This window comes from Heterocephalus glaber, unplaced genomic scaffold, assembly GCF_053883595.1.
Source record: "Heterocephalus glaber isolate CG9 unplaced genomic scaffold, H.glaber_assembly_v1.0 deba00001531, whole genome shotgun sequence".
Classification (NCBI taxonomy): Eukaryota; Metazoa; Chordata; class Mammalia; order Rodentia; family Bathyergidae; genus Heterocephalus; species Heterocephalus glaber.
In genome coordinates this window covers 18,171,071-18,194,513 of record NW_028258329.1, presented here as the reverse complement: position 1 = coordinate 18,194,513, position 23,443 = coordinate 18,171,071, and the positions used below count along the sequence as shown (strand labels likewise).

The window sequence follows — 23,443 nt, the reverse complement described above, 5'->3', positions numbered from 1 at the left end:
TTTGGCTTATTTATCTTTTGGTAGCATTCATTCTCTTTGCACACACCCACACTTGAGAGCTGAAACCTCAGAATTTATTATGGGCAAATTCAACACCCACTTCAAACTTAATGGACCCTTTAGAAGTACCCGCCTCAATCTAGGCATTAGATGTCACCCAGAGTGCATCTGTGGGTGGAGAAGAGCCTTACAGATGGATCATACAGTCCTCCTTTGGGAGTTCTTCCCAAGCATCCCTGACAGGTGGTTGTCATCCGGCCCCTGCCTGGACGCTTCCAAGGTCGCGGCGCTGGCTGCTGGCCCGGCGGTGCTGGACAGCTCTGCCGTGGGAAGCCCACGAAGCGCCTAGAACAGTGCCTGGCGTGGGCCGTGCTCACTAAGGCGCCTCCAAGTGGGTCAAAAGCTGCCTCCCTACAACTTGAACCCGATGGTCCCGGGTGCGTCCCTGGAACCCCCAAACGCAGAGACTCCTGGAATTTCCGGGGCTGTGATCAGGCCCCGTGGTCTTCTCCTTCCAGCTGTGGACCCTGGACCTTCACTGAGCCCGGGCCCGGAGACCCCAGAGTCTGACCCCAGAGGCCCTGGGAGTGAGTACGACGGGGTGGGGATGGCCGCCGGGAGGCCGCGGTCGGGGCTGTCCCTATCTTAGGTCCCCGAGCACAAGGGGACAAAGGACCTTCCGGAAGGCGTATCCCCAGCCGTCCAGGTTCCTCTCGTCGCTGGGCGAGCCGGCCCTCGGGACCCCCCGCGGTGCCGAGTGACAGCCCCCTCGAGAGTCCCTGAGGACCCCGGGCGCACGGGCTGCAGGGTGACTGGCCGGGCCACGCTGGGGACCGCGGGCTCTGGTTTGGGCCCGATGGCTCCAGGGCGCGATCTTGGGCCCACGGAGCTCGCTCTGGCCGTGACTTTACCTGAGCGTAGTTGGCTACTGCTGCCCAGTTCGTCCCCAGCCGGGTCCCCACAGCTCCGCTACTGCCGGCTGCGCTCATGGAGATAAATGCAGCCGGAACCCCTGGCCTGAGCGTCTCCCGCCGCTACCGGCCCCGCCCAAGCAACTGCTGCCACGCCCCTGGTGACGGACTCTGCCACGCCCCTAACCACGGGAACCTGCCTATTCATTGGGTAGCTCAACCGCTACTCTACTTGTCCGGCGCTTTCTTTGCACCTTGTTGGCAGTTTATTGGTCAGCAGAGCTGCTCCTCAGAATGGAGGCGGGAGCCCATAGAGGAGAGTTCTTTGACAATTGGTTGCTTTGACGTCTTTGGCCCCTGGGCCAAGACGCTATTGGATAAGACCCCCGGAGGGGGCGGGGAAAAGGGAGCAGGGCTAGAGGATGGGTTGTGTTTTGTGTTGATGTGGGCGGGGTGAAGAGGGGCGACTGTGACCGCAAGCTAGTTTAGGGGGTCTGGGTGAGATGAAGTGTCCTCTGGGAATGGGAGGAGGAAGGTTGGCTGCTAGGTCAGCTGCGGGGTTCTGGTGGGTCCAGACCGAACGACTGACTGACTCATCTCCAGCCCGGTACAAAAAGGGGCGATATTTGGGGTCCAAAAAGGGAAGAAAGACGTAAGGTAATGAGTCTCTAGGATAGAAGGAGATGAAAGGATGTGGCAGCAGAATCCTTGCAGCTCTGGAAAAGGTGGCATCTAGACCCCAGTTATTGGCCCACTGTCCTTTCAGCCTTTTTCATCCTTGCCAGTTGGAGGTCACCTGGAAGAAAACAGGGTTAGGCCAGCACTCTGGGAGGCTGAGGCAGGAGGATCAAAAGTTTGAGTCAATTAACCTCTCTGCATACACCCTGGTTTCATTTGGCAACTGGGAGTAGTAGTAGTAGCTGATGAGATTGACTCTGGTAGACATGAACCACGCCCGGCATTCAATAGGCATTCGTCAAGACTGATTCATCACCCACTCGGTTCTAAAATTCTATGACCTTGAAACTGCTTTTTTTTTTGGTACCCCGGATCAAACTCGGGTCCTTGCATTTGTGAGGCAGGCAGCAGAACCACTGAGCTAAATCCCCGGTCCTTGAAACTGCTTTTGCAATGGCATGGGCTTAACTAAGAATAGAACACTTGCGTGACTTGAAATGCAATTCCTGCAGGGCATGTGGGACACACTACCAAGGCACAGTGGGGCTGGAAGAGAGGAAGCAGGAGGCAAAATGGGAGAGCCATGCAGCTGGACAAGGGGAGTGGTATTTGAAACAATGCTATTTTTTCCCCAACACACACTTCAGGATTGTGACAGAAAAAAATGGGCTGTTTCAAGTTTCACAGAGTGTGACCAAATGCCTGTCAGACCCACCTGAAGCCCATTCCTTGCTCTGAAGGTGTGGACATCTCAAAGTGTGGACAGAAATCGTCTCTCAGAGCTCGTGGCTTTTTCAGTGCAAAGAAATGACCTGTATTTGTCTCTGGTTTCTGTTCTTCTCTGTTGTGGCTCTTGCCATATTCTGTTTACTCATATATATATTTTTTATTCTGTAAAGCATTTCTGTGGGAGGCCACTTAGGATGCAGAATGCCATCATTTTGCCTTCAAGTTTAGTAGCCTGTTAAGATTGGGGATTTGGGGAGCCTTGGTCTGGGACAGCCACGTGTTGGGATGTGGCAGTAAAGTACATTTCTGAAAGCATGAAAGAGCCTGTTACAAAGAGAACAGGGGAGATAGTGCATGCCTGCTCACACTGGGCTGGCTAAAGCTCTGGGACTTCATTAAAGCAGGACTATGACTCAGCAGGCCCTCTCTGCAGGACTTATAACACAAGACAGCCCTCGGGTTACCCTGAGGGCCAGTAGGGAGCAGTGGTCCGGCTCATGATGTGCCCTGGTTATTCTCTTTGCACAAAACCAGCAATCCTGCTGCTTTGTCCATTATTGTGTATCCTCAGAAAATGGGTGAGAGGAACTGGCTCTAGACCCTTTGCTCCTGGGGCTGGAATCTTGGTTCTGCCCTTTTTATCCATGTGGCCTTGGGCAAGAACAGTACCTCTGTGCACAGTGCTTCTTTCTGTGAAATGCAAATGACAGTAAAGTGCTTTCCACCTGGGGTCCTGGGAGTAGCAAATGAGTGACTACATGTAAAGTACATCAACAGTGCCTGGCATGCACTTAGCTTTTAATGAAGGTTTGCCATTACTGATGAAAGCCCACTTAAGAGCATTCCTCTAAGATGCTAACTCATTTTTGAAGTTTTGTCCCTTGGACGTAATGATCATGATATATGTGCCTCATTTTAAAAGCAGTTTTAGATTTACAATAAAATTGAGCAGACAGTAGAGAGTTCTTGTATACACCTGCTCCAACATATGCAGGATTTTTTTACTAGCAATAATCCACCACCTGGTGGGAGAAATTTTCCTTTGGATTATCCTTATCCAAACAGGGTTCAGAGGATTGAGTTATGGTTTTGTGAGATTAGCGCTCATCATAATTACTTAGAGGGAGATGGGAAAGGATAAGCCTCAGAGAATGATAAGAAAAGCTGTAGCCTGGATGCTCAGCCTGGATTCCTCTGATGGCCTGACATAGTTCAGACTGAGAAATCCAATATTGTCACTTTATTGTCACAAGCAGCGCTGCTTATGGGAAGTCCAGGAAGTAGGTTTAGAATGCCCTGTGCCCAGGAGTCCTGGCTAGATTCCCATTGATAATGGACATTGAGCTTGTTTAGGAATTCTCAGTCCCACCATGAACTATTGTGTGAGGACAAACTATGATGAAATTCAAGGGTTTGACTCCTTTTGTTATTGGGAAAAACTGCCTGCTGGGCAGTCAAAATGATGATGAAAAATAACCTTGTCTAACCATTGGGATGCTTTCTTAAACCTATATATGAAGTTGTCTATAATAAAATTATAAAATGGATGGGCCAGGGATTTAGCTCAGTGGTTTCACCACCTGCTGCACAAGTGCAAGGACCTGAGTTCAATCCCTGGTACCAAAAAAAAAAATAATAAAATAAAATAAAAAAATAAAATGGACAGTCCTGAAAAAATTTAATAATGTACTAGAGTGATTTTCAAGTGGTCTCGATTTGGGTAATAAATGTTATAGTAATCTTTATACTTACACACATAGGGCCCAACTCTGAAAATGCTCGTGAAACACACAAATATACACATAAAGCTGGTGGAAAGGTGTTACAGCTAGGCATGCATGCCTATAATGCCAGTAAGGAGGCTGAGGCAGGAGGATCACAAGTTCAAGTAGTGATTTCAAGGCCAGCCTGGACTACTTAGCAAGAGTCTGTCTCAAAACAAAAAAAAAAAGTTACAGTCTTTTAATTAGATACAGTGTCAGGTGGTTGGCTAAAGGTGACTTCTAGGTCACTATGTATTCCTCCTCTTGATGTCATCCTTAATTACAGCAATAAAAATTGAATTCTTCTTGCTATTAATTCCAAAGGAGTCAATAAAACTTGTTCATTAAATAAGTACCCTTTCCTGTGTGTAAATCCATGTCATTGATCTATTTTCAAATTGTTTACATCCTTTTAGAGAACCTTAGATTGTTTTACTATATATTTAAATTAACAGGACAGTAAATTTTTGACTGAGCAAGACATATAGTACTTGTGAGACAGAACCATATATCAAAATCCCATCCCTTCATGGGCACCAATACAGGACAAAGGGGAGCTAGTGAGAGCTCAAAGGACCAAGCAGTAAGCAATAGAGTGCAACCAATGTCATAAATCCTTGTGCAGAAGAGGGAGCAATGTCTTCTGATTTGGATTCATGGAGGTTTGAGCTGCTCCTTGAAGATCATGGGACTGAACTTGGGTGGAGGTGGGTCATATTTCAGGGTTAGGACAACACCAGCAGCAACCTCAAAGTGAAAGAACTTAACTCAAGAGAGTTTGTCCGCAGCAGAGTCCAAGTGGAGAATCAGTAGGAGCGAGAACAGGTGGCTGGGGCCAACACAGAAGCCAGCTAGTGCCTCCATCTTACTTTGTGGCTTCATCTCAGCCACCTGGCACCTGGGTATCCACACCCAGTGTGGAGCAGGTACCCCAAACCCCGGGATCTGAATGCCACCGCCATAATTTTGGCTTTGTCTTTGTACTCCTTGCTCCATTATTAACAAATTCATTCATCTGACTCACTTTTTAAATTGAATATCTTCCTAAACCAGTGGTTCTCAACTGAGGGCAATTTTGTCCCACAGGGAACATTTAACAATGTCTGAAGATATCTTTTGGTCATAACTGGCGGGGGCTGCTGGTATCCAGTGGGTAGAGGCTGGAGGTGCTGCTAACCCTTCTGATATGCACAGCATGGCACTCACAACAGTATAGGCATTGTTCCTGGCCTCAGGTGGCTGGGAATTGCCCATTCTAGGAACTTGGGTGGCTGCGGGGGGCGGGGGTCTAGACAGGGAGCAAACTTATCACTCAACATTGCAAAAAGAAAGAAAAACACAAGTGTAGATAGACTCATCAGGACTTCCCTGCAGGTTAAATACAGGGTGCAAGGGAGAAGGAAGGGCTGGGGATGGTTCCAAGGTAATTCCAAGGGGGTGGGGGGGGGAAGGCGAGTCTGATTTAGATCTGTTGAGATTATGGTAGCACACATACTCAAGGAAAAGAGCAAATATCCCATCCTGACTAGAAAGGGAGGATTGGTGAATAGAAGAGGGGCCAAGTGTTGTAGACAAGGAGAGTTGGCCTCATACTTTTTTTTTTACAAACTTTGCAAAGTTGTCCACATACAAGATGGTGGAGTAGGTAAGTGTTGAGAGAGAGATAAGCAAACCAGGTTAGGTGGGAGAGTGGAACTATCAGGAGGAAGGAGGAGGAAACAGCAAAAGAGATTGAGAAGTTATCATTAAAAAGGTAGGAATAGTCATAGCTAATATTTATCAAACCTTTTCCAAGAGCCTACTGCTGTTCTCAGAGCGTTATAGAATCCTCAGAAGAACTCCACAGGGTACTATTGCCTTCATCTTATATTTCAAGAAACTGGGGCTCAGGGTCACATAAGTGGTATGAAGCAAAGTCAAGATTAAACCTCAGACCTTCCGAGCATGCACAAGTCCCATTCCCAACTATGCACTCAGCAGTGTCACAGAAGTGGTAGCTGTAAAAGCCCAAGACTGCAGACAGCTCAAGTGTTCATCAATATTCGAATGAGTAAATGAATTGTAAATTCATGTTCAACAGAATACTATCCAGCATTGAACATCTTCAAACCGTTACTCTAAGCGCAACATGGACAAAACGTTGAACAAAAGAAGCCAGTCACAAAAGCAACCATTCTATTTATATAACGTGCCGGAAGAGGCAGAGGAGTCTCTGGTGTGAAGAAATCAGGTGGATTTTGTGGGGTAGGAGGGACTGGGGGACTGAGGGGGACTCTGGGGGGCCTATACCATTCTGTTCCTGAGGCAGCTGGTGGTTACCCAGGTATGCTCATTATGAAAACTCACCAAGCTGATTCTCACAACTCATGTATTTTTCTTTGCATGGATAACACTCCAATAAGAAGTTTACTAAAACCCAAAAAAGCAAATCAGATAGACTGAAGCTCTAACTGGAGGACTCATGCTCTTAACCACTAAGCTATCAAAACAGCAAGTATTCTCTCTCCAGTGAAGAAAAAAATGTAGAGGGGGATCCTATAAGATTCTAAATTTAAATTTAAAAGCTGGGCATGGTGGTGCATCCCAGCACTTGGGAGGCTGAAACAGGAGGGATCTGCGGATGTCCTTTCATCTCCGCCCAATTGTTCCACATGCTCCTGCCCCTCACTGCCATATCCAGCAACCAGGCTAAACCACAGAGTAAGACCCTGTCTCAAAAACCTAATAATAATGATAATAATAATGATGATGATGATAATGATGCCATTCTGATCCACCAATTCCCTTGTTAAAAGCCAAGAATACAGCGGCTTCCCATTGCCCAAAGGATAACATCCCAACAAACACTGGAGACACAGGAGAATCTTCAGCATCTCTGCACATCCACCTCCTTTCTACCTTTTTTTCTTTCCTCTCCCCACCCTGACCCTCCCTTCACCCCCTCCATGTCAGCCAGTTACACTATCGGTTTTCTGGAATGTGCCACACTGTTTTCCCTCCCCAACCTTTGACTCCATCTGGAACACCCACCCACACACCTCTCCACCTGGAAACTACTCATCTCTCAGTACTCTGGGACAATCACTCCATCTGTAAATCATCTTGCCCCGCCTTTCCTTGGACTTTATTCATTCAGTCATACATGTTTGTTCATTCAATAATTCTTTATAGCTGAGCCCTGTGCTCAGGCTGAGTGCCAAAGACACTTGTACACGCACACAACTCACACAGTACGTCTAGCTGCCATCTCACCAACAGCATGACTTGACTACATAACATCAGCTCCCCAGCCCTACTCTTGGAGGTCAAGGATGGTGACTTAGGCACCTTTGTACTCCAATGATGATGGGCACTAAAGTATGTTTGTTCAGTTGAATGAAGAAGATTGATGAGAAAAGACCTTTGAGTTTAGCCCCTTATCCTTGATAGTCTTTAGGTATTTACATGGTAAAGGTTAGAGTCAGGGCTATAGGGAACGTGACTTTTCTCCTGAGGGTTAAGGAGAGCCTAGGAACTGGCACCATTCTAGGCCACTTGTTTGAGAAATGTTATCAGTGAGCACAGACAGGAAATGAGAGTAGCAAGATTGAGTGATAGGACAGTTCAAAGCATTTTAAAAGACAAATAGAGAGAAGCCAGTAGGAAGTGGGTTTTTTTTTCCCTCATTAAGTTTATTGTTACATTTTAGGTATAAAATACAGTTACATTCATCATTGGGATCTTGTACCATGACATGAGTATCTTGGTTCTTATTTTTTTTCCCCTTCCCCTGCCCTGCCTTCAACCCCTCCACCCTTCCCTATTTGCAAAGACTTTGTTTCCATTTTTTTCCTTTTCTCATATTTTTTCTTTTCCCCTTTTTCCTTTCCCCTACCCCTCCCACTTCCCCTGCTCCTTTAGACCTTTTCTTCCTGTTACACAATATCAGTTATACATTTTTAAAATTACAATATTAAGATCTAGGAGACATTACCACAGATTTTATAGAATTTAAAAGGATATAGAAAGCATATTACAAAAATCTTTTTTGAAATAAATTTGACAACTTCTAAGAACTACCTTGGAAGACAAATTAATGAAACTGATTCTGGAGGAAATAAAAAATTTGAATAGCACCTATTAAAGAAAGTATATTCCTAGCTTGAAAACCTACCTATATGACAACAGCAGGCTCATAGACATTTTAACTGATAAATTATATCAAACAATTGGTTTTTTTTTTTTTTTTTTTTGGTACTGGGGATCAAACTTGGGTCCTTGCGCTTGCACAGCAGGCGGTGAAACCACTGAGCCAAATCCCCGGCAGAATAGATCTTTTTTTTTGGTACTGAGGATCGAACTCAGGTCCTTGTGCTTTCGAGGCAGGCAGCAGAACCACTGAGCTAAATCCTCAGCCCTTATATCAAACAATTAAAGCAGAAAAAAGAAGGAACACTTCTCCCCTCATTTTAGGAACTCAACATTGTGCTAATCCTAAAACTGGATAAAGATAATAGGAGAAAAAAAGTATGAATATAGATAGAAATTTGTTTAACAAAACAAACTCTTAGAAGTCAGATCCGGCAGTATGTGGAAAGTGGTTTTGTTATAGGGATGGCAGTGTTGGTTCAGCATTGGAAGATCCACCCCCAAAAGTCATCATTTTAACAGAGGAAAGGAAAAAACCATATGATCCTGTCTCTAGTTGGAGAAAAAGTATTGGACTAAATTCTACAGCTGTTCATGGTAAAAACTATCAGGAGACTAGAAGTAGAACAGAACCCTGTCAACGGATTAAAGACATGTACTCCATTACTTCCAGCAAAAACGCCTTATATGAATGGAGAAGATACAATGCTTTCTCCTTAAGGTGGGGAACAAGGGCAGATATGCTTACTGGTTTTTTTTTTGGTACTGGGGATCGAACTCAGGTCCTTGAGCTTGCAAGACAGGCTGCAGAACCACTGAGCTAAATCCCCGGCCCAATATGCTTACTCTTTATCTGTTCATTAAACTTTGAAACCTAAGCCCCACCAAAATAGTCTGGCAATAAAATGACACAATTAGGATAGGACTGGCAAGGTAGAAGCAAAATCTTTATATGTAGATGAAATGATCATCCACAGAGAAAATACTAAGAAATCTCTAGGAGCCCCTAGAACTTGTATTTCAATTTAGCAGGATTAGAAAACACAAGGTATATATAAAAATTCAGGTCTGTGTATACTTGCTATAAATGAAGAATTGGATACTGAAATTTAAAAGTTATGTAGGAGTACAAAGGACCTAGAAAAGTTAAAAAAAAAAACAGTGTTGGAAGACGTTTAGTACCTAATTTTAAGACTTCTTCTAAAGCTACAGTAATCAAGGCAGTGTTGGTGTAAGGAAAGACATATAGATCACTGGAATAAAACAGAGACTCTAGAAATAGAACCACACATATATGGTCCACTGAGTTTTGAAAGATTATTTAACATTAGCATTTTATAGAATATAAACTCAATTCAAGAGCAGAGGAAGAGATAGTGTTTTCAGCAAACGGCACTAGAACACCTGGTATCCGTATATAAAAAATTAACCTCAACCCTTTATTTCCATACATGAAAATAACTTGAAGGGATCTATGAACCTAAATAAGAAAGCCTAAAAGTATAAAACTTTAAGAAGAAATTATAAGGGAAAATGTTTATGAATTCAGGGTAGGCAAGAACTACCTAGGATACAAAAGACATGATGCATAAAAGAAAAAAATTGATAAATTAGATTCCATCAAAATTTAGAACTTTAAATGACATCATTAAAATGAAAAGTAGTCCTTAAACAGACCATATTTACAATGCATACAACCTATGAGCAGAATATATAAAGAATTCTTAGAGCTCATTAATAGACAACCCAATTAAAAAGTAGACATAAGAAGATGATAAATAGCCAGTACAGCACAAGGAAAGGTGTGCAGCTCTAGAATCAGAAAAATACTAATCAGTACAATAATAAGATTGAATTATATACTCATTAGGGAGATGAAGTTAAAAGTTTTAAAAGCCTTGTCATGACTTTTTCTTTGTGTTGGATTCTCCCCCTTTGCATTTAATTTGTCATGCCCAATGGATTCATTCTGCTGGGCTTCCTGGGGTTGTGATCCTCATTGTCTTTTCCTAGGGTATTGTCTAAAATTTTTTGGAGTGCTGGTTTGATATTCATGAAGTTCCTGAGGTGCTCTTTTTCATGAAAGTATCTTATTTCTCCATCAATTTTGAAAGATAGTTTTTCAGGGTACATCAATCTGGGTTGGAGGCTGTTTTCCTTTAGGGCTTGAAATATGTCACTCCAAGCTCTTCTTGCCTTGAGGGTTTGCACTGAGAAGTCTGCTGTGATTCTGATGGACTTTCCTTTGTATGTGATTTGTTTCTTTTCTCTCACTGCTTGTAGAATTCTGTTCTTCTGTTGGGTTTCTGGAATTCTAAGTATTATATGCCTATGTGTAGATTTTTTTTTGATCAAGGCTATTTTGAGTCCTATATGCCTCACTTATCTGTATGTCAAGTTCTTTTCTCCTCCTTGGGAAATTTTCTGCCATCACTTCTGTGAACAGTTTTTTTATGTCATCTGCACTCTCTCCTCTTTCTTCATTGACTCCAATCAGTCTTATGTTATTCTTCTTTGCATCGTCTAGCAGCTGCTGGATTGATTTCTCATGTTCCTTTACAATTTTAAAGCAATATTTCTTTTCCTGGTCACTAATTGCAAACTTTTCTTCCATATCTGAAATTCTATCCTCACATTGGTTCATTCTGCCATGTAGACTTTCGATGGAGTTTTTAATCTCCTGGAAATCTGTTTGTATCTGTTTTATGGATTCCATTTGTTTCCTATGTTGGGATTCCATCATGTTCCTCAGATCCTCTATTTTTTTATCTGTGTCCTCTCTAGATTTATTAATCGTGTCTTGCACCATGAGCACAATCTTTGCTGTTATCTGAGTAATTATTTCTGATTTCATTTTTCCCAGATCCTCTTTTGTTGGCAGTTCAGAGAGTCCAGCTAGTTGAGTATCAGATTGTTTCATCTTGTTTCCCTTTGGGGTTTCTGTAGGTGACCCAGAAGTCTGTTTTTGAGGCTTGTTTATGTGTCTTCTCATTTCCACGGGCCAGGGGGCAGTGCTTCTGGTGCCTGCACGGCTCACCTTCTCTGCCCCAGGAGCTTGGGATGGTGGCGGGGGAGCTTCCTTCCGGGTGTTGGGACTGGTTCACCTTCTCTGCCCTAGGAGCTTGGGATGGTGGTGGGGGAGCTTGGTTGGTAGTGGTTTTAAAATGCTGGCAAGGAGAGACACACGTCCAGGAACAAAATGACAAAGGGCAGGTGTTTTTCTTTGGAGAAGTGCAGGTTGCAGGCCTGGCACAGGCCTAGGACAACTCTTCCTCTAAGATGGGAAGAAAGGAAGGATACAAGGTGCAATAGTGTTACACCTGTTAGAATGGCTATTATCAGACAAAAAAATAACAACTGCTAACAGAGATGTGGAGAAAAGGGAGCTCTCTGACACCATCAGTGGGAATGTAAATTTAGAATAGTCACCATGCAAAACAGTGCAACAGTTCCTCCAAAAATGGAAAACAGGGCCAGGTGTGATGTAGTCGTGGCACTCAGGAGACTGAGACAGAGAGGATCACCATGAGTTCAAAGCTATATAGAGAGACCCTGTCTTAAGAAATAAACAAAGAAACAAACAAACACTTGAAAACAGAACAGCCACATGATCCATCAATCCTACTACTAGATATCTATACAAAGAAAATGAAATCATTATGTCAAAGGGATACAGATACTCATGTTTACTGCAGCACTTTCACAGTAGCCAAGATACGGCTTGAACTGAGATGTTTACTGACAAATGAATGGATAACAAAACTGATCTATCTATCTATCTATCTCTATCACTTGTAGCAAGGTGAATGGAATTAGAGGACATTATGTTATGGAACTGGAGGACACTATATTAAGTGAAATAAAGTATGCACAGAAAGACAAATACCACATCTTCTCACTTATCCATGGAAGAGAAAAAAAACAGTTGATCATATAGAAAGAGAGAGTAGAGTAGAGGTCACTAGAGGATAGTAAGGGGAGAGAAGCAGGATAGAGGGAGAGTGGGTAGTGGGGTCCCAAAATACAGTTATTGGTGGCAATAGTTCCAATGTTCAATAGCACAGTAGGGTCACTATAACCTAAAGCTATTAATTATGCATTTCAAAATAATGAGAGAAGAGTGAAGGTTTTCAACACATAGAAGTGATAATATTTGAGGATCTGGAAATGCTAAAGATCCTGATTAGACCATTACACATTGCCTACATGTAACAAATTATAATACTGTACTCCATAAATAGGTAAAAAAGTTGTATCAATAAAAAAAAACAGTGGAGGCATTCTAGGAGGCGAGGTAGGAAGCTTATGAGTTCAAACCCTGCTTGGGCAGTTCAATGACTTAGAGAGACCCTGTCTCATAAAATAACAATGTTAACAGCCTGGGGATGCAGCTCAGTTTGAAGAGCCTGGGTTCAAAACCTAGTGACTTGAAAACAGACAAACACACACAGTGGAGTGGTCATAGCAGCCACTTTGAATGTCTGACTCATGCCAGATTCAGATCCTTCAAATGTGTATTTTAATCCTCAGACAGTGATTTTTCAGATAAACTTGACTCAAAGTATTTCAGTGGTTTTCACTTGGCTGCACAACAGAAACACACAGGAATATTGAAATATCGGACTCAACCTCACTGCCAGATTTTTTAATTCAGTTAGATCTGGGGAAGAACATTGGCACCTGGGTCAAGTTCTTTGGGTGATTCTAACATAGCCAGAGTGGAGAACCCATGTAAAGAATTTGTCAGAGGAAGCTGGCTTTCTAGGGTGAAATTTAACTCAGCTCTGCCGATTCCAAAGTCCATACTTTTTCCTTCCTCTCCTTTCTTTCTTTCTCTCTTCCTTTCTTTCCTTTCCTTCCCTTCCTGCCTCTTTTCTTTCTGTCCCATCATTCTCTCTCTGTCTCTGTCTCTGTCTGTGTGTGTCTCTCTTTTCCTCTCTCTCTCCCTGTCTGTCTCTCAGTGCAGGAGGTTGAACCCAAGGCATTTACACTGAGCTACACCCCCAGCAGTTTTTAAACTTTTTTTTTTTTGAAACACAGTCTTTCTAAGTCACTAAATTGCTCAGGCTTGCCTTGAACTCGTGATCCTCCCACCTCAATCTCCCAGCATGTTGGGATCACAGTAATGCACCATCAAGCCCAGTTCACATTTTTTCTTTTTAACATTGTGGTTCTCACAGTAGGATCCCTGGAGCAGCAGCATCAGAAAGATCTAGATCCCTTCTAATATAAAAAAATGTACCTTGGAGGGCATATGCCCTCTTTTGGGAAAAAATAGAAATAGAAGGGCTTCCAGGATGGCAGAGTCATGAGCCATGAAGGGCAATGATCTGAGGATCCACTTTTCCCCCAAAAGTAGGACTCCCACCTAGTCAAGAAACAGTCCCCATCCCAGGATAAGGGGCCCCTTGGAATATTAGCCCAAGGGAATTTGAAGATACTCATTGCCCAGTGACTGCCTTGACTCCCATTCTTCCTATTCTAAGCAGAGCATTATTGGATTTACCTATTCCTGCTCTTCGCTTGTCCCCTGGGTGTGGATGGACAATCACTTATCTTTTTAGTTATAAATCTCCAGATCCAGAGGGAACCACATCTGGACCTAATGTAGGAACTGTTATGAGAGCCTAGCCTTGGAGTCTGATGCTACAGTTAGATGGGAATTTGGGTTGTATCCATGAGAGGGAGAGAGTTATTTTGCAGAAAACTGGGGAACAAATATTTGACCAGGGGGAAATGTTGGGGGAGGTTTCTGAAAGCAAATAATTGTGACCAATGGAGAACTCTATGGATGCTTGTGTTATTATTCAAAACACCTGTTGCCTCTCTAGGGACATGCCCTTTGGGGTTCCTCTCTGCATGAAGATTACATGTGCAGCCCCGTGGATTATCAGGCTTCTTAGCTGTGTGACTTGCTTTGGCCAACACAATGTGAGTAGAACTGGTACATGCTGCTTCTCCACAGGATTTTGAAGAGTGAGCACATGACTTGCTCTTGTCCCTTCCTTCTGTGTGGACCCTAATAGTGGCTACTCCTTTATCCTGAAAACCAGAGCAGAGTTACAGCCAATCACAACACAGAAAATGAGGAAGAAACAATTGTTTATAGTTGTAAGCCACTTAAATTATGGTGATGTTTGTTACTACGACATAGTCAAGCCTATCCTACCCAATACAAGAGTAAATAAATAAGTTCACCCCAAGAACACTTCTGTATGATTCCATTCATATAAAGCTTTACAAGCAGGAAAAGCTAAACAATATGTTATAAAGAAAGAAAGAACATGAATAACAAGTGAAGAGAGTGATTATTTTCGGTTGAGGATCAGGAAGGAACAATTGGAGAGTTTGAAATTATTCCTAAGTTATATTTACTCCTTTATGTATGAATGATATAATTTAAATAAAAAGACAGAAAAAGCATGGCAGACTGTGTTTTCCAAAGATGGACACAGCCATGTCTGCTGTCTACATGGTCTCCAGCAAACTTGCTCACTGCCTCTGCCTTGAACCCTGGCAAACTGTGTGGCTGCTCTGAGCAATGCAGCATGGTGCTGCATGATGCTCTGTGACTTTCAGGGCCCCATCATAGAAATGCTGTGCATTTGCATTTTGCCTCTTGGATCCCAGCTCCCAGCTCATCTGAGGGAGTGAAAACCAGGCCCTGTGGAGAGACCATAGGCAGAATCCATGTAGGTGTTTGGGCTGACAGCCCGGATCTGGCTCCAGCCAAGCCACCAGACATGTGGGTGAAGACGCCTCCAGGTGACTGCAGCCCCCACTGCTGAGTCACTTCAGCTTCCACGTGTCTCCAGTGCAGGTCCCAGCCACCAGAGGTCCAGACTAGCCACCATTGCTAGTTTCTGTCTGGTTGCCTGAGCCCAGACCCCATCAGTATAATGAGATGGTTGTTTATGCCACTAAGTTTTGAGATAGTTTCTTATGCAAATAACTTAAATTGCACATAAACACACAATGTTCTTGTTCTTATAAACCCATTGTAAGTCAAAAATATTGGAAGTCAAAAATACATTTAAGACCTGGAAGAGGGGGAGGATTATAGCTCAGTGGTAGAATGCTGGCCTGTATAAGGTCCTGGTTTCAGTCCTCAGTGCTGAAAAGAAATGGCTTTAGTACCCTGCTAAACCCATCACAAAGTCAAACAATCATAAATTGAACCATCTTAATTCAGGGACTATCTGTCAACACATGTAGGTCACATCTGGGGCCTTTAAAAATGAGTTTGGACACACCAGATGGTAGGCTGCCCACAGAACGCCCTGTGGAAGGCCCTGAAAACAGAGGTCTTTCCATGACAAAAAACAACCAAAAAAAGGACCATGAAGTCTAGGGCTGTGGTTTGTGAAAAAGAAACCTCCCTCGTCCATGGTAAAGGAAGGAGAAAATTAATATTTGTGTGGCTAGAGGATCCCACTGGATTGTTTAATTCATGTATTCATTTATTCATTCATTGAAGAACTCATTCATTCATCAAACAATTGCTGACCAACTACAAAGAACCCTGTCTGAAGGTCTGGTCCCTCAGAGCCCAGAGGGGGAAGATGGATCACAAGTAAAGGGTACTCACTTTGAGTTGTGTTAGAATAAGTGTTAGGTTCAAAGTGCTGTGGAGCCTCTCAGTCGATTCAAACCTCCATTCTTGACCCTAACAAATCTGGAGTGGAAAGAGTAGTGCATCTCAAAAACTTTTGCCTCTTTGTTTATTTGGACCCTAACCCTGGTGACCTCACAGGAATCCAGCCAAATGTTCCAAAGGGCGAGCCATCCGAGTAGGGAGGACTAACATACTAGGGCTGTGCCACTGAGCCCAGGGGCTCTGCTGAGGACACCAAAGGGAACTGGTTTGCTGTGGGCTGGCTCAGCCACTCTGCCAGCCCATGGCTCTCTTGACCCTGCCACCATGGGACTCCTTTCACTGAAAAGTATTTTTCTTAGCACATATTTGTGTGCAGCTTTGCTGCTGTGGCTTGGCTTGGAGAAAGATCTCCAGCACCTCCCCTTTGCTTATCTGAGCAGGGAGCAGTGGTCCTGCCTGCCCTTTGAAGAAGATAGGGCAGGTGAATGGCTTGGTGACAAGAATGTACAGGCTGGTGAGTCAAACTGCATGCCACAAAAAGATATGAGTAAATGCTCACCCCTGGTATATGTGAATGTGATCTTATTTAGAAATACAGTTTTTGTGATTGTAGTCAAATTAAGATGAAGTCACATTGGATTAGAATGGTCCCTAAATCCAATGACTGGTGTTTTTATAAGAAAAAGGCGAGGGAGATTTGGATACAGAGACATAGAGACACAGGGAAGAAGGTCATGCAATTACAAAGACAAAGACTCCAGTGATGCATCTAGAAACCAAGGATTGTCAGCAACCACCAGAAGGCAGGAGAGAGGCTTGTGTATTAGTCAGCTTTCATCACTGAAACAAAATATCTGAGGTAATCAATTTATATCTAGAGAAGGTTTACTGTGGCTCACAGTTTGGAGGTTCCAGTCCATAAGCAACTGAGTCTGTTGCTTGGGCCTGTGGAGAGGCAGCCCATCCTCCTTTGGAGGCAAAGGAGAGTGAAGAGGGAGCTAGGGCTCCACAGTCTCCTTCAAGGCCATGCACCTAATGACCTCCCAGTAGGCCCCACCTCATAAAGGGCCCACCATTTCCCAGTATTGCCACCTTGGAGAACAAGCCTTTAAGACACAAAACTTTGGAAAAACTTTATCCACACTATAGCAGCATGGAGGAATTCTCCCTCACAGCCCTTGGAAGGAATCATCTCTGCTAAAAACTTGATTTTTCATACTCTAGAAGTGTGAAAAAATATTTCACACTTGAAATATATTTCATTGGTTGCTTCAAGTCACCAGCTTTGTGTTTCTTATGACAACACCAGGAAACTAATATCCCCAGGAAAAAATTCCAAGTTGTAGTTGTAAGTCTCCCCAAACGAAAGTCGTCACATACACATGCTTTGGTAATACACACACTTCATCAGTCAGTAACTCGATCTTTGGATGCATGATTGGAGCTGAGTTTCCCTATATGCACAAGTAATAAAGCTTACTTTTAAGATAATATCTGTAAAATGCCAGGAACATGCAAGCATTACAGAAATGGTAACTAAATAAGTATATTAGTCTCAGAGTCTATTCTCTGAAATGAACAAAGAAGCTTTCCTTTTTCGAGGGGTCCAAACTTGAAGTTACCTTTTCTTTGGGGGAGGGGCACAGTGCTAGAAGGAAGGGTTAGCATGTGCTTGAGGAAAATCAGAGCTATAGTCTGGTTGGAAGAAAACTGAGGCAAAGGAGAAAGGTAAATTTTTCTGCATAATCATGAAAAAGTCTACACTGTACTTGGGTTAGAAGAAATCTTAATCAAGTATGCTATACCTAATTAAATGCCTCCTTAATGTGCATTTAAACAACACAGTGGCTGAGACCATTGTCTGTTATTAGGAGAGACGTGTTTGTGTATTAATTTTCACAGTACTTGGGATAAAACTCAGGGCCTTATATCTACTTTGCATTGCTCTAACATCGAGCTACACCCCAGGCTGCTATGTACTTTATCCAAGAGCTTCCTACAGGTTGTCAGGCAAAGAAACACTAGCACCTCAGGAGGAAGGGGGAGACATACCATATCCCAGAAAAGGGGGCTCCAGTGGGGTGAAGATGGAGATGCCAAGCTCCACCCTGGCTGACTCTACTGAGCCCTCCAATATGGCATGATTCTAGACGCCTCCTTTAGATTTCTGGAACTGTGGACAATTATTGCTCCAAACAGGAACACCCTGATGGTTGAATGGGGGTGGAGGCAGAGGGTGGAGGGATTCTGGAGTGACATCCAACTTGCAGGCGAAGAAGTTTCACTGAAGTCAGCAGATGTAAAGTGTCCTGATGAGAAGAACAGGACCCTCTGAGCTGCAAAGGAAGTGGGAACTGGGATGCCCCAGCACCCTTGTACTTTCTTTGATCCTGTAGACTCATATGTAGGATCCAGTTTTTTGGGAAAGAGGACACATATTCACATGCTAAAAATACAAAGAAAAGAGTGGGATGACTAACACAAAGGTCAGGACAACGGTGCCCTGTGAGAAAGAGCTGGCCAGGGTCTGCAAAGGGGCTCTAAGGTGCTGATACTGCTGTTTCTTCAGCAGGAGGTGGGGTGGGCTACAGAGGAGAATGTCTTATTATTATCCTTTATGCTTTACATATACATTACATGCTCTCATGTGTTATTTATTGTAAACATTGTTCTTCACTGAAAAGTTTATTAAATACAAATTTGCAAATAATCACGTATCCATTATTAGCAATCTGGTTGATTAATATCATGATCTTAACAGAATACTAAATGGCCCATTAAAATTATAATGTAATCTTACTTTATTGATATGAAGTGATTTTTTTTTTTTGGTACCAGGGATCAAACTTGGGACCTTGTGCTTGCAAGGCAAGCGCCGGAACCACTGAGCTAAATTCCCGGCCCATGAAGTGATGTTTATAATTTATAAAAATGCAGCTGAAAAGTTGGGCATGGTGGTACATGCTTGTAAACTAAACACTCTAGGAGGCTGAAGCACGAAGATCTCAAGTTAGAGCCCAGCCTGGGGAATTTAGTGACTTAGAGAGACCCTGTTTTAAAATTAAAATACAAAGGAGGGAGGAGGGGGAATGTAGCTCAGTGTGAAAGCCCTGGGTTCAATATCCAATGCCAAAAAAAATTTAGAAAACAAAAAGACAGCTTAAAAACTACTTATACCAAGTGTCTGTCAGTGAATAAAAGTATATATGAAAGGTGGTATATCCATGTGATGGAATATTATTTGGTCTTTAAAAAGAATGAAATTCTGGCAGATGATACAACTGGAAATGAAATGGATGAAACTGGAAGCCAATCTGCCAAGTGAAATAAACCAACTGCAAGAGGACAAATACGATATGACCTAGCTTGGTGAGGCACTTAGAGCAACCAGACTCCTTGAGACAGAAGTAGAACAGCAGCTGGTAAGGGAAGTGAGGAGTCAGTGTTTAGCAGATACGGAGTTTCAGCTGGGAAAGGTGGGAGGCTCTGGAAGTGGATGGTACTGGTGGTCATTCAGCACTGTAAATGTGCTCAATGCCCCTGAGCTGCACTTAAAAATGGTTACAAAAGGGCCGGGGATTTAGCTCAGTGGTACTGCCGCCTGCCTCGCAAGCACAAGGTCCTGAGTTCGATCCCCAGTACACCCCAAAAATGGCTACAATGGTAAATTCTATGTTATACAATAGTGCACCTGCCCAGCATGTGTCAGGCCTGGGGTCCCTGCCCACCAGCACTGCCAAAAAGAAAAGAAAAGAAACTATGTGTATGCGTCATTACTTTTCTGTGTGAATGTTTTTCTCTCTGTGTGTGTGTGTGTGTGTGTGTGTGTGTGTGTGTGACAGAGACAGAGAGAGAGTACATCCATAAGAACAAGAAACCATCTGGGGGGATTTATATCCATATGTTAACAGTGGTTATCTTTTGGTGATCAGGTTACAGATGATTTTTATTTTCTCCTTTATACTTTTCTATTTTAAAAATTGACTTAAAAAGGAAGGAATTCTGTGTTCTATTGAGAAGCAGCAATGGGCACAGATTAGAGAGACTTGGCAGAGTCAAATCAGCAAGATAAAAGAAAATTAAAAGGAAACTGTTCTCCAGTAAAAGCAAAGCATTCAGCAAGCAGCAGAAATCAATTAGGTGAGACAGGCCAGCATTAGTGGCTCTTCTATGACATACAGAGGCCCACATCACAATAGAACATCTGTGGCAACAACCCGATTCTCTTCTCCCCTACCTGTACCCATCACGCTGAGTCTCTTCCTAAGTGTTTTTAAAAGAAAAAAATCTATTCCAAGACTAGTGTGCTGGTGAACATCTATAATCCCAGCACTGGGGAGGCTGAAGCAGGAGGATCTCAAATTCAAGCCTAGCCTGGGCAAGTTAGTAACTTAGCAAGACTGTTTCACAATAAAAAATTAAAATGTATAAAAGAAGTGGGGATGTAGCTCAGTGTGAAGGCCCTGAATTCAGTCCCCAGTACCACCACCACCAAAAAAGGAAGAAATAAAGAAAAAAAGAAAGGCATAGAACAAAAATAGGAAAGAAAAAGAAATACACCATAATATTAAGTTTCCTCTGGGTTATGAGATTACGGATACCTCCTCTGCTTTGTCTTTACACTTATACTTTTCAAATGTTCCATAGTGAGTACAGATCACTTTTATAATCTAAAAGAAAAAACTTCAAAAGACTTCGCATACATAAAAGGAGAAACCATTAAATTGTACTTTAACTCAGTACCCAACTTGACTGCTGGGTTTCTGTTTAGACAAGGGGCCCACTGAGTGTCAGTCTCAGTGGCTGAGAGTGACAGGCTCCTGTCCCTGCTGGGGCACCGGGCAGCCCTGTCTCAGGTGTCTGAGATCCTCGCTCTTCCTGTGCTGCTCTACCATGGGGCAGACAGCTAAGCACTCCTTGGTATGGGGCTTGGTGTTACCCGGAGGCTTTGGGGTGGTTCTCTCAGCTTGGGCGGAGGGACAGGCTTTTCTGAACCCAGGTCCCTCTCTGGGTGGAAGAGGCAGTGTGACTGCCTAAGAGAACTGAGATCCTACAGTCAAGGCACCAGGGCTCTGAGGGTGAGGGTTAGAGGCCAGGGGCATGAGGCAGGTAGGAGGAACTGTGGCTCTGCAGCAGGAGCCTCAAGCTTCCCTGTCCCGAGACCCGAGTCAGGGGACTCCTTCCTGGCGGGGTCCCCTGCGATGGCAATGGAGCCCAGCCCCTGCCCTGGGCTCACGATCTCTCAATGGCACCTGTAACTAGAATACCATTTCATAAACAAAGGGTGATCAAAATAGATGCTGTTTAAATTATTTTTTAAAAATTTTATTACAATAAGATACATTGTCGTGAATCTTCCTCAAAATACTCCCCTTTGCTTTGAACACATGTATCTCGTCATCCTTACTGCATTCTGAAGCAGCTCTGGAAGTCCTCTTTCTTGAATGGCTTTATGAAGTGTGATCAAAGCTATGGTGAGTGCTGCTGCTGGGAGCTATCCAAAAGAAAGTCGGACTTGTAAAAACATTATGGTGCGTTCTTGTCCATTTTGTTCACCATATCTGCCTCGGGTGACTTCTTTTTTTTTTGGTACCAGAGATCAAACTCAGGACCTTGAGCTTTTGAGGCAGGCTGTGGAACCACTGAGCTAAATCCCCTGCCTCGGGTGACTTCTGACTCTTCCCCAAAGTGAAAATGACCATGAAAGGTAAATGATTTGAATTTTGAATCAATTTTGACATTAAGGTAGCCATGACAGCACAACTAAAGACGCTCACAAAAGAGGGCCTCCAGAAGTGTTTTAGAAAGTGACAAGAACAATGGGATAAGTGTGTTGGAATCAAGGAGGAAGATTTTGAGTGGGATTCACAGCAATGTGTCTTTTACTGTGGTACATCTTTAAAAAAAATTTAAATGTTCTTTGTAGCTTTTGATCACACTTCCTATTGTCTGCTGGCCAATCACGTTCCTCAAGAGAGTTAAATTTTCCAAACTAACTTTCTTTCTTTCTTTCTTTCTTTCTTTCTTTCTTTCTTTCTTTCTTTCTTTCTTTCTTTCGTGCATGGAACTGAGGGCCTAACACATGCTCACAAGTGCCCCTCCACTGAACTATGTACACCTCTAACCCTCCAACCCTTCTGTTCCCTTTACATCCATCGTAACCCCTGTAAGCTCAGCATGGTGACAAGAAATTCAGGGCCCTTTCTCAACTCATAGGTCATGACCATCTAACCAACTGTATTAATTTTGATCAGATTTGTTGGTCAGGGAATTGGAACAGGAAGTATTCTGTAGGTGTCCACCCAAGGGACGCCTACTAGCCAGTCTGGGTTTCCTCCAGGTCTGGGGTGGCAGGTGGTGAGGCTCATGCCAGCTTGTCTAGCCAGAAGGCACATTTTGTGGAGGCTACTGAGTGGGTGCCATGTGGCTAACCCGAGTGGGCAGGGGACCCCTCTTCCTGAATGCCTGAGCATATGGGCATCGGTGAGACAGAAGAGTGTGACTAGGTAGATCAGGAAAGAGGGGGACACGGAAGGGGAGCAGGATGGGATGTGCTGGAGAGGAAAGAAAATTTCCACTTGGCTGTCAGAGCTTCTCACCACGTCCCCAGACCACAGCAGCTTGGCGGCCCTCCGAGCACCTCATCACTGGTCTGGCTTCATGAATTTTTTATTTCAGGCCAAGTGCCCTTATCTCTTGCTGGGGCTGCTCCAGGAGGCTGCTTTCCCATCAGCTGGAGACGGGCCAGATAAAGGACTGCACTAAAGCCAGAATTATCTGTCCTCGAAGGGAGAATTGGCGCTCTGTGCTCTTGAAAGGACACCCCTTTCTCTATTGCACATCACTATAGGCCTCTGCTGAACACTGAGCTGCTGTTTGCATTGAGATTTTTTTGAGGGCTGAGAGAGATGGCTTCCGGGGCAGCTACTGTGGTCTTGCCAGATGGATGAGGTCTTCCTAGTGTCAATCATGGGATACAGGGGACGCTGCAGCAGAAAAGAGGAACTATGAGGGGACTTGGCCACTCAGAGTCTAGGAGTCCAGATGCCTAGAGACAGTTCTGGTAATGGAGGGGGATAGCCATGCCATCTCTCCCTGTCCCCACTCCCTGAACTCAGAGGAAAAGAAACCCCCGCTCTCTTCCTCCTCTTCCCACCCAAGACCAGGACTCTGGATTCCTGCCCAGATGGAAGCAAGTCCTCCTCCAGGGCCAGCAAGGACATCTTCTCTGGGTCTTTCTCTCCAAGGTAGAGCGCATTACCAGTGTCCTTGGCCTAGGTCCTAGGAGTGGTCAAGCTGTGGCCATTTTCAGGGCTATAGGGGCCATGGGCGTGGATGGAACTTGGATGTATGAACCTGAATAGCCAGATGTGTACATCAGGGTGGGGGTCTTTGCAATCCTAGAGGATAGGGTGGGCCAGGGCTGGAAGGAGAGGCTCAGATGCACAGGTCTGCAAAGAATCTGGGCATTTTAAATGTCTATGTGGTTATATCTACAAATATAAGAATAAGTAAATCACACATATGAATGTACATGAGAAATGTCTTGCCATGTCGTCTGGGCTGGCTTTGAACTCATTATGCAGCCCAGGGTGACCTTGAACCCTCCATTCTCCTGTCTCAGCCTCCAGAGTGCT

General features: G+C 43.9%; 1 protein-coding gene across 3 annotated transcripts in view; it reads right to left on the bottom strand.

The window, feature by feature from the left end:
• Positions 1-15,843, bottom strand: part of Abhd2 (abhydrolase domain containing 2, acylglycerol lipase) — a 121,182-nt gene extending 105,339 nt beyond the window's left edge. The window contains exon 1 of one of the 3 annotated variants that reach the window (XM_004852754.4): positions 15,798-15,843. The gene's annotated coding sequence lies outside the window, so the exon portion shown is untranslated. Of the gene's footprint in view, positions 1-911; positions 1,082-15,797 lie in introns of those variants that run through there. The other 2 variants (XM_004852752.3, XM_004852753.3) reach the window with 2 other exon arrangements.
• Positions 15,844-23,443: the final 7,600 nt, after the last annotated feature.